Below are 16,965 nucleotides of genomic sequence, written 5' to 3' on the forward strand. Positions count from 1 at the left end.
AGCTACAATAATGTTTTAGTAATTTAGTAGAGGAAAAACCCATATGAATACACTTTCACACATATACATTGATGGCTGCAGAAGTCCCTACTTCAAAATGGCTTTCTTGAGACATCGTTTAAAAATTTTTGAATGATAACTCTTATTCAGCAGCCATACTTGAGAATTGGGTCTATATTTTAGGAAAAATAATGTCATAAATGGGGTGATTATAAGTTCTTTAGAATCCATATAAACACCACTCATTCCCAAACCAAAAAAAACTCTCTGTCTTTGTATCCCAAGAAATCTTCTGAGTATAGGAATAGGTTGGCCTTTCCCTACTCTGTACTCTGTATTTGCACCTGTCTTTAAGAGACTCTTACACATGGGAGTAATTGGGAAATGGAGGCAAATGGAAACCTTTTTCATTGTTGTAGTTATTTAAGCTGTTGATAAAGGAGCAGATCAGCAAATGGCCTTTCTGATTATTAACAGTGTCAACAAGCAATGGCAGTTTGGTAACCTTGTACTGATCTTCAGTTTACTGGTTCTGAAGTCCCTTTACATTCATTGAAATCAGTAGTGAATATTATTCTCAAATAGTCAAATTCAGCTCTAGGTCCTGGCTCTGAGAGTACTAATTCAGTTAATTAGGCCTTTTTGCTGTCTCATCAGGCAGTGTCTCATTTTTAGAATGAGTTCACTTTTCATTATTGAATTGGAGGTACATGTATAAATGTTTCAAAGTTTTCCGAGTGTATGATTACAACAAAATATAAATTATTCAAAGTAGAAAATCACCCTTGCAGAGTTGATGTGAAAGGTCATGTAAGATATAGAATACTTTCAGTGGAGAATTCATTTTTATACCGAAATCCTTTCAAGTTGTTTTGCTAATTAATCATCTTCCTAAAGAAATTAGGACTTTCTCAGAACTATTTTGACGAATTGTATTAGTGTAAAGTTTTGATTTTGCTCTAACTCTTTTCCAAATACAATTTTAAGAGGGAAGAAAAAATATTAACACAAATTGAAAGTCATTCAATGGATGTAAAACTAGAAAAGATTTTCATAGCCATGCAATCCAATCAATCACTCACTGGTATTATTGAGCACTTTCTGTGTGCAGAACACTGTACTAAGTACATGGGAGAATAAATACAACCAGAGTTGGTAGACACTATACATTCTTCTATCATTTGGCACATCAAATTGAGCAGTTATAAAAATCCCCACTACAACCACCATCAGGCCCACTCTTTATACTTAGTGAGGTTAAATATTCCTAGCAAAAAATTGCCTGCTTATTTTCCCAGGTATAAAAGCGGTGTGGTGAAGCTATAGGGCAACCGGCGTAAAAGTCGGAAGACCTGGGTTTGAGGTCCGACTGGTCCGTTTGCCTGCTGTGTGACCGTGGGAGAGTCACTTAACTTCTCTGTACCCTCATTCTCTCCATCTGTAAAATAGGGATAATAATACCTGCCTTGTCTCCCTATCTCATAGGGGTGTTGTGAGAGTTTGAAATGAACTAATTAATGTGAGAACGCTTTGGTAATAAAAACACTAATAACAAGCCAAGGTCTCTAGACTGTGAGCCCTTTAATGGGCAGGGATTGTCTCTATTGCTGTATTGCACTTTCCAAGTGCTTAGTACAAGTGTTCTGCACACAGTAAGTGCTCAATAAATATGATTGATTGAATGAGTAAATGCCAGGTGAGTGGCAAGTGCCGCGGTTCCATTTATTTATTGCCAATGAGCTTCCTGGGCTTGGGCTGATATAAATATTCTGATCAGTGCAATTTGTTATTCTTATTTGTAAGACTGTTGAATTCTTCAAAGAAACTCTAAGTTACAGGGACTCTATTTAATTTTCTTTGTATTGAGCCTCTCCACTTATAAATCAGAAAGGGACTCAGCACTATCGACCTAAACCATTACTGGAGAGATTATAGCCTCACATCAACCCTATTTAACTCTTTGATGAGAGGTCTTGGCACAGTTTTCTTGGTGTGATCCCATCAGTCTTAATTCCTTAATTAATTTTTTAAAAAAACCTGATCTAGAAAACAATATCCAAACAATGTAGGTAGATCCATTAAAAATATCAGATTAATTAGAATTAAATAGATGCTATCTACCTTTGTCTATTGTTTATTTTTGAAGCTGCAACAGAAGAGGAATTTTATGCAAATTGGTGTCACGCCCAGGCTACTGGCACACACATCCTAGTAATGCATAACAACCTAGCTTTCTGGGAAGAACACTTTATCTAAAGCAAAACCTGTTGTCAGTTGTTTTAGAAAGATGTGCATTTGCCTGTTTATATTTCTTTTTGATGGATAAAGGACACTGAGCAGTTATTTTTTACTTTACAAATCTTATGGGGATTTTTTTCCCAATATGATGCTCCTTAAGCTAAATGCCCCATTAGCACCCCTGCCTGACAGAGATTGATAAGTGTGTAAAATAAGGTGCATGGGCAAAAAAGGCAAAATACGTGTTGTGGCTAAGTGATTGCGATTTTGCAGCTCATACTTGCCAGGAGACCAGCGAGTAGAGCAGATTCAAAATCAATTAGGAATCATTTAATCTTTTCTAATAATGAAGTTGACCACTGTCCAAGGTTGAGAGATTTATCTCTCTGACTTTATTTACAAGCATATGAAGATAACACGGGAGTATACTCTGCAGTCGAGACCTTTGAAGGAAATATGTGGCATGAATTGGTCCTGGGTTATGCTGAGGCATGCCATTTTAAAAGTCCTGAGGTATTCTGCTGTTTCTTATGAGAAGAATCTAATCTAAAATAAGCTGGATTCAGAAAAATAGGTCATCAATGTAAGTTGGTAGTTGGTGGTTTTTTTTTTCCCTCAGATTTTTCAATGCCCTTGGAGTTAGATTGCTTTATTCCCAAAGGGAAATAGAGCGATTTTGGCTTCTGGTCATGTATTGGGGGTGACAGCTCTAGTCTCAGGTTCATTGTTTTGTTAGCTCTCATCCCTCCAGCCACACTGCTGGTTGTATGCATTTTGTTTGGGTTGTTAAATTGCTGTTAGAGGAGATACAGAAAACCTTCTTGGCTATTGATTTTCTCACACACACACAGAGCATAGTTCATAGTCTCTTGATTTGTCTCCTGCGGTTTATTATAGAATGGACTTTGGGATTGTAAAGCCCCTTATTTTCATTTAGTTTCCTTGCTTGAGGCAAAATTGAATAGTGTTGTCATTATTAATTTGCAACTGTTTAAAATCATTTCATTTAGAAGAATGATAGTCACATAGGGCCGAGATAAATTGCCCAATGCAAGTGTCATGGAGGGAATCCAAACAATGGTAAGTTCTTTATTTTATATGAATTAAATGGGAAATTAACATAATTTACAGTAACACGATGAGCAAAGTAATCTATGCACTGTATTCAATAGTAGAAAAGTATGGTCATTATGTGTAATTTTCAGTCAATGTAAGTACCTGTTATGACTTCAAAATTTTATGAAAAAATTGCTAGTGTTCTACAAACAGTTCCCCAAATCTACATAAAGGTGCCAGCATCTGTATATGAAAATGAAATTATCTATACCAACATTATATAGTAATTCAAAGGGATAGGATTGTTTGGTAAACATCATGCTGAGGCCCGGGAGCACTGAATTCTGTTTTTGGATATGCAGCTCACTGTTGCTAAGGTTGAAGAAAGTTGCTTAACCTTGCTATGCTGTACTGGAGAAGGATAAAGTCCTCTATCTGCCCCCAGGACATTTTGCTGACAGTGTAATGTTTGCAATTCTTTTTAATGGTTTTTATTAAGTGTTTACTATGTGTCAAACACTGTTCTAAGCACTGGGGTAGATACAGATTAATCAGGTCATACACAGTCCTTCTCCCACATGGACCTCACAGTCTAACTAGGGAGAGAGAACAGGTATTGAATTTGCATTTTATGGTTGAGGAAATTGAGGTACAGAAAAGCCAAGTGACTTGCCCAAGGTCACAGCAGGCAAGTGGTGGAGTGGGGTTAGAACCCAGGTTCTCTGGCTCCCAGGCCTGTGCTTTATCCACTAGGCCATGCTGCTTCCCAGGTTAGGTTTTAGAGAGTATTAGTATAAGCTAGGCATTTGCTATAAACAGGAGTAGATATAAAATTCCCCCATCAGGGCCAATATAAGTGGAATACAGGATTTAGTGATAGGGCCTGAAAGGGGAAGACTTTGTGTTTTCAGGACTTCAGAGAAATGTAGTTTCTAGTAGGCCTTTGAGTCTCAGAAGTGCCCAAAATAATGAAATTAGGAAGAAATGAGGAAATTGTAAGCTCTTAATATTTGCCAAGAACCTGCTAAGAGACGAGTTAGATTTAATATAATTAGATCAGACATAACTTCTGTTTCACATGGGCTCACAGTCTAAGGGGGAGGGAGAATAATTAATTCCCATTTTCACATATGGGAAAACTGAGGCAGAGTGAAATTAATTGACTTGCCCTAGGCCTCAAAGCAGGAAAATGGCAGTGTCAGGATTTGAACCCAGATCTTCCATCTCCCAGTCATGTGCTCATTCCGCTAGCCCATGCTGCTTGATGGCAGTGGTGTCAGCAGCACAGGATCTCTTGCACATGTGGGGTCCAGTTTGAATCAGTGTGTTTAACCATGTCGCTGTCCTCAATAATGCTTATCAAGGAGAACAGAATTGGAAATGAGAGGCTCAAAATAATGATTTTGGGGCCAAGGTAGAATGGTTTATTCAGAGGAATCTTCCTTTCCTCTCTTTCCCAAGTCTCTGTGTTTGCTTTCTTGTGCCTCCATTATTTATTGACACATTGATGCTTATTGAGTTTCCACTGTGTGTAAAATCACTTCCACCATTTACATATGAGAAGTTGTGAAAATACTGGTCTGTCACCAAAAAAAAAAAAAGATTGTGTATGGAGGACTATTCATTCAGTCATATTTATTGAGTGCTTACTGTGTGCAAAGCACTGTACTAAGCACTTAGTGTGTATATATATGTATATATATATGTGCATATACACACACACACAGAACTGGGAACCTCTTGGTGGCGGGCAGGAGTGAGAAGGCCGTGTGGTCTCCTTTTCCTCTTTCGAGGCCATTTTCATCTTAGTCTTGTTGCTGTGGGAAGGGGCTACTCCAAGGCCCCAACCAATTGCCACCTGAACTTTTTCCAATTCAGAGAGCTCAGTACTGGACAGACATCTAGGGGTCATCTCTTTTTCTTCTTCCACTCATTACTGATTTTCGTGTTTTTGTTCCAGTTGAAAGTGGAAACAGAATGGGGGAAAACAGTGAAATGGAGGAACAGAATAAGTAGCTTATGTCAGCTCTCCATTTAGGGGAAGAGCGGACTAGGGGAGGGTTGGGGGTGATCACCCTCCTCCCCATTGAGGTTCATGGAGCAAATTCTTCTCCCAGCCTTTCCACAATGTTTTATTTTGCACTATCATCTCTATTCGGATGACACCCAAACCTATATCTCCTCCCCTGTTCTCTCATCCTCCTTCCAGGCTTGCATCTCCTCCTGCCTTCAGGACATCTCTACTTGGATGTCCTCCCACCACCTAAAACTCAACATGTTCAAGAGAGAGCTCCTTATCTTCCTCCCAAACCCTGTCCCCTCCCTGACTTTCCTGTCACTGTAGACGGCACAACCATCCTTCCCGTCTCACAAGCCCACAACCTTGGTTTCATCCTTGACTCTGCTCTTTCATTCATCCCACATATCTAATCTGTCACCAAAGCCTGCCAGTCTCACTTTCACAACATCTCCAATATCTTCCCTTTCCTCTCCATTCAAACCGCTACCACGTTAGTACAATTACTCACTGTACTAACCAGACTGGATTACTAACCTATCCCGACTGGAATACTGCTTCAGCCTCCTTTCTGAGCTCCCAACCTCCTGTCTCTCCCCACTTCAGTCCATACTTTACTCTGCTGTCCGGATTATCTTTCTACAGAAACGTTCTGAGCGTATCACCCCTCTCCTCAAAAATTTCCAGTATTGCCTTATCAACCTCCGCATCAAATAAAAACTCCTTACTATTGGCATCAAAGCTCTCCATCACCTTACCCCTTCTTACCTCACCTCTCTTCTCTCCTTCCACATCCCAGCCTGCACACTCCACTCCTCTGGTGCTAATCTTCTCTCCATGTCTTGTTCTTGATTGTCCCACCATAGACCCCTGGCCCACATCCTACTTCTGGCTTGGAATGCCCTCCCTCCTCAAATCCACCATGCCCCCTTCAAAGTCCTTCTGAAGGCACCTCCTCCAAGAGGTCTTTCCAGACTAAGCCCCCCTTTTCCTCAGCTCCCCCTCCCCTTCTCGTCACCCTGACTCTCTCCCTTCGCTCTATCCCCCACAGCACTTGCGTATATATGTACCTATCTATAATTCTGTTTATATTGATGCCTGTTTACTTGGATTGTCTCTCTCCCCACTTCTAGAGTGTAAGCCCGGTGTGGGCATGGATGAATTGTACTTTCCAAGCCCTTAATGCTTGGAACCCCATTGCTCTACACAGAAAGTGCTAAATAATGAATGAAAGTTGCATTTATTTTGAACCCAGCACCGCTGGATAGTAAACACTATTTTAATAAATAAATTATGTTATTTGGTAGGGCCTCGCTCTGTTTCTGAAGGAGCAATCAAGAAAGGGCCCCATGTATGCATGTCAGAATAAGCTGAAATTTGTGACACGTTTAAAACTAAAAGAGAGCTATCAAATCTGTTCCCTTTTGACCTGTCTTGTGTTTTGCTTCACAGCCTCTAATGGCGAAAGGTGAATGGGCAGTGAATTTAACAGGCACTCTGGAGCCTTTGTGTTGATTTTTTAAAAATTTCTCATGACTCACTTTAGCTTGTAGGGCACTGTGGGCACCCTTTCTTACTAGTTATTGGCTGTTTCAGGTGGTGATTTTTCCTGAAGTGTCATCTGTAGAACAGAGGCCTGAAGAGCTCACTTTGTCCCTGTATGTCTGACTGAATTGTTAAAACAACAGGCAGCCACTCTTGAACAACTGTTCCTAACACTCTTCTCACTGAACTGGGCGTTGCTTGATAAATCAAGGTCTAAAATGCTGGAATTTGCCATGCATAACCTCAGGAACTGGACAAGATCTTGATGTGTGACTATTAACTAGTTCATCTTTTCTGAGTTTGTTTTTTTAATCATTTGAAGGCCATAGTTCATAAGACTGGTGAGAGTAGGATGATACCTATTCTTCAATTTCTTATCTTTTCTTCAGCAGACTAAGGAAAGGACATCTGAACTGGAGATATCCATTTTTTTCATTCTTTTATTTTCATGCTATCAGTCTTGGGAAAATTCTTCCACATAACACTGCATTTTCTTTTCAGTGATGGAATGAAAATGGTTACAGAGTTGTGCTCCGAGCCTTTAGTTCATTTTATTTCCCAAATTGATGTTCTCTCCGCTTTCCTTATTCAGGAAAAAAGAACTTTAGTTAGATTGCAGAAGGAGGTCACTTGTTCTTTTCACTATTGATTTTTCTTGTGCTTTTCAAAGGTTCATTAGTTTTACTTACGATAGTTCTCTGCTTAAAGGCTGCTTTGGTTGGGGTGTCAGCCTCAGCAGGGGCACTGGGCATTAGGACCTTAGAGGTATGTTGGAGGAGCTGCTTTTCTAAATGAATGGACATTTTTCTTTACTGTTCTCTTTACATGCACATTTCCTAATCCAGACCCAGGATATAATGGATGCCTGTAAAAAGGAATGAATGAGTTTCTTGTCCATGTTGCCCTTAGTGTTTTATTACCTCCTTTTTGAATGAGCTTCTGGCACTGCCTCTTGTACGGGTAAGTTGCTGATTTGTTTTTCACTGTCGTGATGGGTAAAGGAAAAAACAACCCTGGGATATGCAGGGTTGGGCAAGACACCTGGATATTTATTTAACTGTATGCCAGGCAACTGTGCATTTTTTTGGTTATTTTATTTTTAAATTTGGTTCTAACTCCCCACTCCAACCTCCAGGCACAACAATCCTGATGAGATAATAAGAGCTGATGTGCATTCAGCTTCCTCAGTACCCAAATGGTACTGAAGTTTGGAACTGGATTTCTAGGTAAGGAAGTTTAAGAGTCCCTACCCATTAGAAACCTATAATCTCAATGAGCAGTATCAACATGGAAAATACAGATACATAAGTAGCCATAAAGCCCTTGAAGAGGCAATATTAAAGCATCAGATTGGCTAAAAAATATTTATATGCAGTTATCGTTGTTTCAAAGATGACATTATTTGGTGAAGAGATTTTATCCACATGTGGGCCTGGTTGAAAATATCGACTGAAATGTTCCACACTCGGGACACAAAGATTTCCTTGCTATGCTGGTGAATTTGCTATTTGAAGTTTCTCATGCTGTTTTGGCATCTTTTTTTTTTCATTATTATTAAGTTCCATCGAGTAGTTTCCAATTCAAGTGACTCCATGGATATACTTTCTCCAGAACGTCCTATCCTCTGCCATAATCCACAACATTTGTAATCGTTTCTTTTATCGTTGCTATGGTCTTTATCCATGTAGCTGCAGGTCTGCCTTTTCCACATTTTCCCTGGATCTTTCCTAGCATTAGTGTCTTCTCCAGAGAATTAGTCCTCCTGATTATGTGTCCAAAATAGCTAATCTAAATTAAGTCATTTGGCCTTCTAAAGACCACTTTGGTTTAATCTGCTCCCAAATCCATTTGTTGTCTTTCAGTAGTTCATGGTGTTCGCAAAGACCTTCTCTGACACCACATTTCAAAAGAATCAATGTTCTTTCTATCCTGTTTTTTCACTGTCCAGCTTTCGGATCCACGCATTGTCACTGGTAACACCATACAGTTGTCAATTTGTATTTTTGTGGCAATTGTAACAGCACATTTCAAGATCAGCACATGAGCACATCAGGCTCTTAATAGCAAATCTTCCCTAACATTTATCTTGGCACTTTTCTTGGCTACTAATTCCTATTTTATCAATCCCAGGAGAGAAAAATTGTCAACTATTTCAATCTTCTCTCCGTCACTACAAATGTATTAAAGTTCTAGTTGTCATGATCTTTGTTTTCTTGACATTCAAATATAGACCCATCTTTTGCTCTATTCTTTAACTTTTAATAATAAAGCCCTTCAAATCTTCACTTCTGCTAGTAGGGTTGTATCATCAGCATAACGAAGGTGTTTATATTCCTTCCTCCAATCTTTTCTCCTCATTCGTCTTCACTGGCATCATGGCCTTCCTGAAATATTACAATATGTTGGCCTACCCAACATAAAGTAAAGTGGAAGGTTGGCAATTGTTCAGATTTTAAGCTGTGTGGACAGAGACATAATCAACTCTGGGACCCAAATACCTGGATTGGCTGAAAACATGGATTAGTGTATCTGTCTCTCCCATTCGCCTTCTGCTGTGTAGATACAATATCAGTTTCTTGTTGTGTGTCCAGGTATTAGAATGCAAAATTAAATGGGCTCCAGAGTCATTTCTGGGGATTTCAGCCTGGCAGTTGGAGAAGCAGGTGAGATGAGGGACTGGAGAAGTGGAAGCTTCTCTACTTCCATTCCCCCCTTCCCCCCTAGGTTCCTGCAAGCTCTCAACTCTGGGAAAGAAGAGCCACTCAGAGGCGGACTTGACCCAGAGTATATCAGATCAGCCTGCCTGAGTCCTGGCCCCACCAATTTTTTTCCTTGGGTCCTGGTGCATCACCCTGTTCCTGGTAAAGGATGTGGATTGTTGACAGAGTGATAGGCTGTGACTGGAGAGAGGTTGCGTATGTTTTAGAGTAGTTAATAGACCTTTTTCTGTGAGTTAGTGAGGCACTCGTTTTTCTGTCCCTGCCAATAATTTGGCTTTCATTAGTGAAAGTGTTCTGGTGTCATAGTGATGTATGATGCATAAATACTCTACTCAGTGTCAGCAGTGACTGACAAAAATTAATTGTTCCAAAATGGGGCAAAAGCAATTTGCATCCCAGGAGCAATGACCATCACTACATAGTGGCGGGAGGAAAGGGAGTAGATTTTAATTTTGTTTGATAGTTAAATGCATTTAAACCATCCCACATAGAATGCTGCCTACCCTTCCTTTAATAACAGTCTATAGGAAAAGGAATTGCATACAATCTATGAAATATTTTATCTGTTAGGAACATACTGGTTGCTGGAGGAACGACAGTTCCGCATAACAACCCCAAGATCATTCATCAAAAATCTGGTTTGACTTTTAGCATTAGAGTGGCCAAGTGGAGGAATATGGGCCTAGAAGTCAGAGGACCTGGCAGCGTGGCTCAATGGAAAGAGCACAGGCTTGGGAGTCAGAGGTCATGGTTCGAATACTGGCTCTGCACTTGTCAGCTGTGTGACTATGGGCAAGTCACTTCATCTCTGTGCCTCAGTTACTCCTGTAAAATGGGGATTAAGACTGTGAGCCTCACGTGGACAACCTGATTACCCTGTATCTACCCCAGCGCTTAGAACAGTGCTCTCACATAGTAAGGGCTTAACAAATACCAACTTATTATCATTATTATTTTATTAAATGCGGCTCTGCCACTTACCTGCTGTGTGACCTTGAGTAAGTAACTTAACTTAGTTCCCTTATCTGCAAAATGGGGATTCCACACCTGTTCTCCCTCCTTCTTAGAATGTGAGTCCCATGTGGGATTGATTATTTTGTATCTACTCTAATGCGTAGTAGAGTGCTTGGCATAGTAAGAACTTAACAAATACCGTAATTATTATTTTTGGGAGAGTGTTAATCATTTTGTGGGGAAGGACAAAGCTAACACTTTCCTGAAACAATTGATCAATAGTGTTTGAGTGTTTTGCTATTTACAGAACTATGTATTAAATGCTTGGGACGTATAATCAAGACACAATTCTTGCCCTCAAGGACTTTACAGTTTATCATTACATCTAAGCAAATACTAATACATTGTTTTCATTCTTTTCAATTTATGTTCTTTAATGTCAAGAGAATTTGGTATTTAGATAAGAGAGAAATTTTAAGATATCCTTGAATTTTTATCTTTTTCAAAAGGCTAAGTTCAAAATTGAAGCCCATATATTTGGGCCATATGAACTATATGAAAATCCAGAGTGCATTTTTAAAGGCTGTGACTATTCTGCAGGCTTCATTACCTTGAACTATAAATGGATTTTTGTACCCAATCTATTTCTTTATTTGACCTGATGTGATAGTAGGAACTGCAGTGTAAGTGTCGGCTTTGGTACCTCTTATCCTCATTCTCTCCTTCTCTTCCTTACTTTCAAGCCTGCAAAATTATTGCCAAAATTATTTTTTCACTGGGTTTATTAAGTCAGGGCTGTTGAAGGAGAGAGAAGGAGGGCAGTTATTGTAGTACTGTGATGCTTTTCTTGCAATAACTTCATTGTGTCTCTAGAATTAAAGATTTCTACCCTGCAGAGGAACAAGTCAAGTAGTTTTTTTATTCAGTGAATGGAAAGTGAAGCTGAGGTCAGAGGCTTTAGAACTCAATTGAAGAGAAATTTCTCTTTCCAATAGCCTTTGAAATATTTCTGGACTAGTCAGCTTCTCTGACTTCACCATAGTTATTCTATTTTCTGTATGAAGTACATGCTATTACATTGGCAAGTGTTAAGCCTCAACCACTTGGCTGAAAATGACAACAAATTTAAGGAAAATGAAATTATTTTATGTTGGAAAAACTTCAGAACCTGTCAGGATATGGCAGAATTTCTATTTTGCAAAATATATTCAGGGGCAGACGTTGAGAAGAACTTAGTGGAACAATTTGCACTGGCTGCTTTGTCTTTACAAAATGCACAGGTACTGCTGATTCTCAATTATTCATGTTAAAGTTAGGGGCATTATGGATAAAGGCAGCTCCCAGCTAATTCCCTACTTCATCTTTTGTTTGATTGTATTGCTAGTGGTACTACAACATACTATATCCTGTAAAGCATACTTGTGAATGGAGGAAATTTAATCTTTATTGCCTACAGGTAGCAAAATATGGTAATTTGTTTCTTTTTTTTAATGTACTTTGTGAAGCGCTTATGTGTCAAACACTGTTTTAAGCCTTGGGGTAGGTACAGCTAATCAGGTTGGACGCAGTCCCTGTCCTGCATGGAGCTTAATGTCTAAGGAGTATGAAGAACAGGTATTGAATCCCCATTTTACAGCTGAGGAAACTGAGGCACAGAGCAGTTGCCCACGTCACACGCAAGCAATCATCAGATCCCGGATTAGAACCCAGGTTCCTCTGACTCCTGCCCATGCTCTTTCTGCTAGGTACAGTGCTTCCACTGCTGCTTCCCCGCTCAACTTCCATGCAGTATCTAACAAACAGCACTTATGTACATATCTGCAATTTATTTGTATTGATGTTTGTCTCCCCACTTCTAGACTGTAAGCTCGTTGAGGGCAAGGAATGTCTGTTGTGTTGTATTGTACTCTCTCAAGTGCTTAATACAGTGCTCTGCACACAATAAGTGCTCAATAAATATGATTAAATGAATGAATAATGAGCATGAAACAATGAACAAGTGGATACACAAGAGGTCCAGATAATCCACAATTGGTAATCACCTTTGAGTAATTAAAGGTTGTAACCGCTATTTTGCCCTCATTCCTTTCTCGACCCCCTGCCCCCCATCCTTCCATGCAGCCTGTCCCTAATTCTCTAGCCTTCCTCCACTCCTGCAACTGCAGCGAGGTTTCCTGGGAGGAGGACATGGAGGAAAAATGTCCCAACAGTTGCTAACATATGTTAACTTTGTGCTTGTTAATGGATGAGGAATATATGGAAGTATACAGTTCCACAAAGGAAGAAGAATTCTGGGCAGTGTGCAGGAAATACGAGAATGGTCCATTTTTTTTTGGTAAATATCTCGGTTGGAGGTTTGGTAGTGAGGGTTTTCAGAGTGTAAGATAATAATAATAATAATGTTGGTATTTGTTAAGCGCTTACTATGTGCCGAGCACTGTTCTAGCGGTGGGTAGACATAGGGAATCAGGTTGTCCCACGTGGGGCTTACAGTCTTAATCCCATTTTACAGATGGGAACTGAGGCACAGAGAAGTTAAGTGACTTGCCCACAGTCACACAGCGACAAGTGGCCGAGCTAGGATTCGAACTCATGAGCCTGACTCCAAAGCCCATGCTCTTTCCACTGAGCCACGCTGCTCTAAGATCAAGGACAATCTTTAGGTTTCACCATAAAGGCATCTCATCTTTTTAACCAGAAGCTTTTAATTTTAGATTCATAATTCTGAAATGGATTTTCATCCTCCTTCCTTCGTACAAAGCCATCCAATCACAGTTGTAAAGTCTTAATTTAAATCCTAAAATCTCTACACTTCTTTTTGATTTTTCAGGAGAAAGGCACCTTATAGCAATAACAGTTGTTATTTTAGTGTAATTATATCCAAAGTGTTTAATGAGGTGACTACTGTTGCAGGGTATTTTAAATTTCCTGTTTTTTCCATCATAGCAAACTGTGTGCTTTCCAAAAGATACTAACTCCAGGCTCTGCTTTAAGCCAGTAAAAGAGAGGAATAAGGGAGATGAACAGCCTGGCAACAGTCCAACACCATTCTGGAGCCTGAGTTTGAATCCAGGATCTCCTGATAAAGTTTAGCTTGGTAGATAGGATCAAGGGAGGGAATGAGGAATGTAAAAGGAGGCCACTGGGGAATGCCATCTTGGGCCAGGCCAGCACTGGATCAGTTAGAGATCTCGTTGGTTCCAAGCCTGTAGCTTGTTCGGAATCCTCAGGCCACAAAAGAACTGACCTGGACCAAACTTGGTCATGAAATGGAACCCAGCCTCCTGGGATCCGTTCCATCTGGGATACCTAATGCCAACAGACACCAGATTCAACCCTATAGTAGTAATAATAATAATAATAATAATGTAGGTATTTGTTAAGCGCTTACTAGGTGCAGAGCACTGTTCTAAGCGCTGGGGCAGATACGGTAATCAGGTGTCTCAGGTGAGGCTCACATTAATCCCCATTTTACAGATGAGGTAACTGAGGCACAGAGAAGTGAAGTGACTTGCCCATGGTCACACAGCTGACAAGCGGCAGAGCCTTACTAGCATCCAGTCTCTCGCAGGTCCTTTACCTTCCTAGTTTCTCTTTGACACAGTACTTTCATGGTATTACTTGCTCACTGTGATAATAGTGTTAGTCCTTCTCTCCCTTGACCTTTTCTCCTAGATATTCATTCAATAGTATTTATTGAGCGCTTACTATGTGCAGAGCACTGTACTAAGCGCTGGGAATGGACAAATCAGCAACAGATAGAGACAATCCTGCTCATTGACGGGCTTACAGTCTAATCGGGGGAAACAGACAAAACAATAGCAATGGGGAAGCAGCGTGGCTCAGGAAAGAGCCTGGGCTTGGGAGTCAGAGGTCATGGGTTCGACTCCCAGCTCTGCCACTTGTCAGCTATGTGACTGTGGGCAAGTCACTTCACTTCTCTGTGCCTCAGTTACCTTATCTGTAAAATGGGGATTAACTGTGAACCTCATGTGGGACAACCTGATGACCCTGTAATAATAATAATAATGTTAGTATTTGTTAAGCACATACTATGTGCTGAGCACTGTTCTAAGCGCTGGGAGTCACAGGGGAAACGGTTGTCCCACGTGGGGCTCCCAGTCTTAATCCCCATTTTACAGATGAGGTCACTGAGGCATCGAGAAGTTAAGTGGAAAGAGCACGGGCTTTGGTCAGGGCTCATGAGTTCGAATCCCAGCTCTGCACTTGTTGGCTGTGTGACTGTGGGCAGTCACTTAACTTCTCTGTGCCTCAGTTCCCTCATCTGTAAAATGGGGATTAAGACTGTGAGCCCCATGTGGGACAACCTGATTCCCCTATGTCTACCCCAGCGCTTAGAACAGTGCTCGGCACATAGTAAGCGCTAACAAATACCAACATTATTATTATTATTAAGTGACTTGCCAAAGTCACATAGCTGACAAGTGGCCGTGCAGGATTTGAACCCATGACCTCTGATCCAAAGCCCATGCTCTTTCCACTGAGCCATGCCGCCTCTCTGTATCTCCTCCCAGCGCTTATAACAGCTCTGCACATAGTAATATATACCTACAGTAAACAGAATCAAGGGATGTACATCTCATTAAAACAACAGCAATAAATAGAATCAAGTGATGTACATCTCATTAACAAAATAAATAGGGTAATAAAAATATTACAGATGGCAGACTGCTGAGGGAGGAGAAGGGAGAGGGGGAGGAGCAGAGGGAAAGGGGCCTTAGCTGAGGGGAGGTGAAGGGGGGCAGAGAGGGAGCAGAGGAAGCTCAGTCAGGGAAGGTCTTGGAGAGGTGAGCTCTCAGTAGGGAAAGTCCGGGGAGGGGGACGGACACGACGTCGACCACTACCAGATCCAGGCGACTTCACTCCAAAGGCCCCACCTTCGACGTCCCCGGCGCCATCGACGACGAGGCGGTTCTTGAGCCGCCTTCCAGCTCGCGGCCGTTTCTGCCTCCTCCTTCCCTCCCTCCCTCCTTCTTCCTCCCTCCCTCCCTCTTCCTCCCTCCCCCTCTTCCTCTTCCTCCCTCCTCCCTCCTCCTCCCTCCTTCCTTCTTCCCCCTCCCTCCCTCCCTCCTCCTTCCCTCCTCCTTCCCTCCCTCCTTCTCCCTCCTTCCTTCCCTCCTCCTTCTTCCTTCTTCCTCCTTCCTTCCTCTTCCTTCCTTCCTTCCTTCTTCCTTCCTTCCTTCCTTCCTTCTTCCTCCTTCCTTCTTCCCTCCTTCCCTCCTTCCTACCTCTTCCTACCTTCCTTCCCTCCTTCCTTCCCTCCTCCCTCCCCAAATGGCGTCCTCGGCCCCTCCTCTGTCCTCCCCAAAGGGCTCCTCTGGTCCTCCCTCTCCCCCTGGGCGGCCCTCCTTTACCTCTCCGAGCGCCGGTCCCGGCTTCACCTCACCACCGTCCCTGCTCGGGGCGCCACGGGAAAGGGCGAGTCCGACCCGCCGCCGTGGTCTCGGCCTCCCTCAGCTGGCCGCTTAAGCTCTAGAGTTGCCAAGTCACTCTAGAGTTGCCAGGGAGGACGGACCCTCTAACTGTGAGTGTCCCTCAAGATCAGTCTGATCCCCTTCTATTCTCCATTCCTTGGAGAACTCATTCACGCCCATGGCTTGATGAGAAGCAGCGTGGCTCAGTGGAAAGAGCCCGGTCTTGGGAGTCGGAGGTGATGGGTTCGAATCCAGGCTCTGCCACTTGTCAAAAGGTGACTGTGGGCAAGTCACTTCACTTCTCTGGCCTCATCTGTAAAATGGATGAAGATGTGAGCCTCACGTGGAACAACCTATTATCCTGTGTCTACCCAACGCTTAGAACAGTGCTCTGCACATAGTAGCGCTTAACCAATACCAGCATTATTATTATTGTTCAACTACCATCTCTATGCAGGTGATTCTCAGTTTTACATCTCTTGCCCTGACTTTTCCTCTCCATTCTCACGTTTCCTCCTGCCTTTAGAGCATCTTGCTTGGATTCACCCCACTGATATCTCAAGCTTAATCTATTCAAACAGGACTCCTCCCATCGTCCACCCAAACCCTGTAATCTTAAGTCTTTTCCATCACAGTGGATAGAGCACTACAGTCCTTTCTATCTCACAGCCTGTAGCCTTGGATTATCCTTGACTTCTCTCTCTCATTCAGCCTACATATTCAATCTGTCTACCTGATTTTATCTTCACAACTCTCTCTAGAATAAACCCCTTCCTCTTATTCCAATGCTACCAGGCTGATCGGATACTCATCAAGCCTGAGTCTAGACAAAAAGCTTGTCGGGTCCTTAAAGGGGATTGATGTCTAGTTGTTTTTTATCCAGATTCTGGAATTGTGTGATGTTTTCTTTGCTCTCAAAACTGTTAGCTTGAGGGATCATAAAATGTCCAAATAAAACTGGAGAAGCACAGAAAGAGATTAAATAAGACTGTTTGCTCAA

This window comes from Ornithorhynchus anatinus, chromosome 9 (assembly GCF_004115215.2).
Source record: "Ornithorhynchus anatinus isolate Pmale09 chromosome 9, mOrnAna1.pri.v4, whole genome shotgun sequence".
Classification (NCBI taxonomy): Eukaryota; Metazoa; Chordata; class Mammalia; order Monotremata; family Ornithorhynchidae; genus Ornithorhynchus; species Ornithorhynchus anatinus.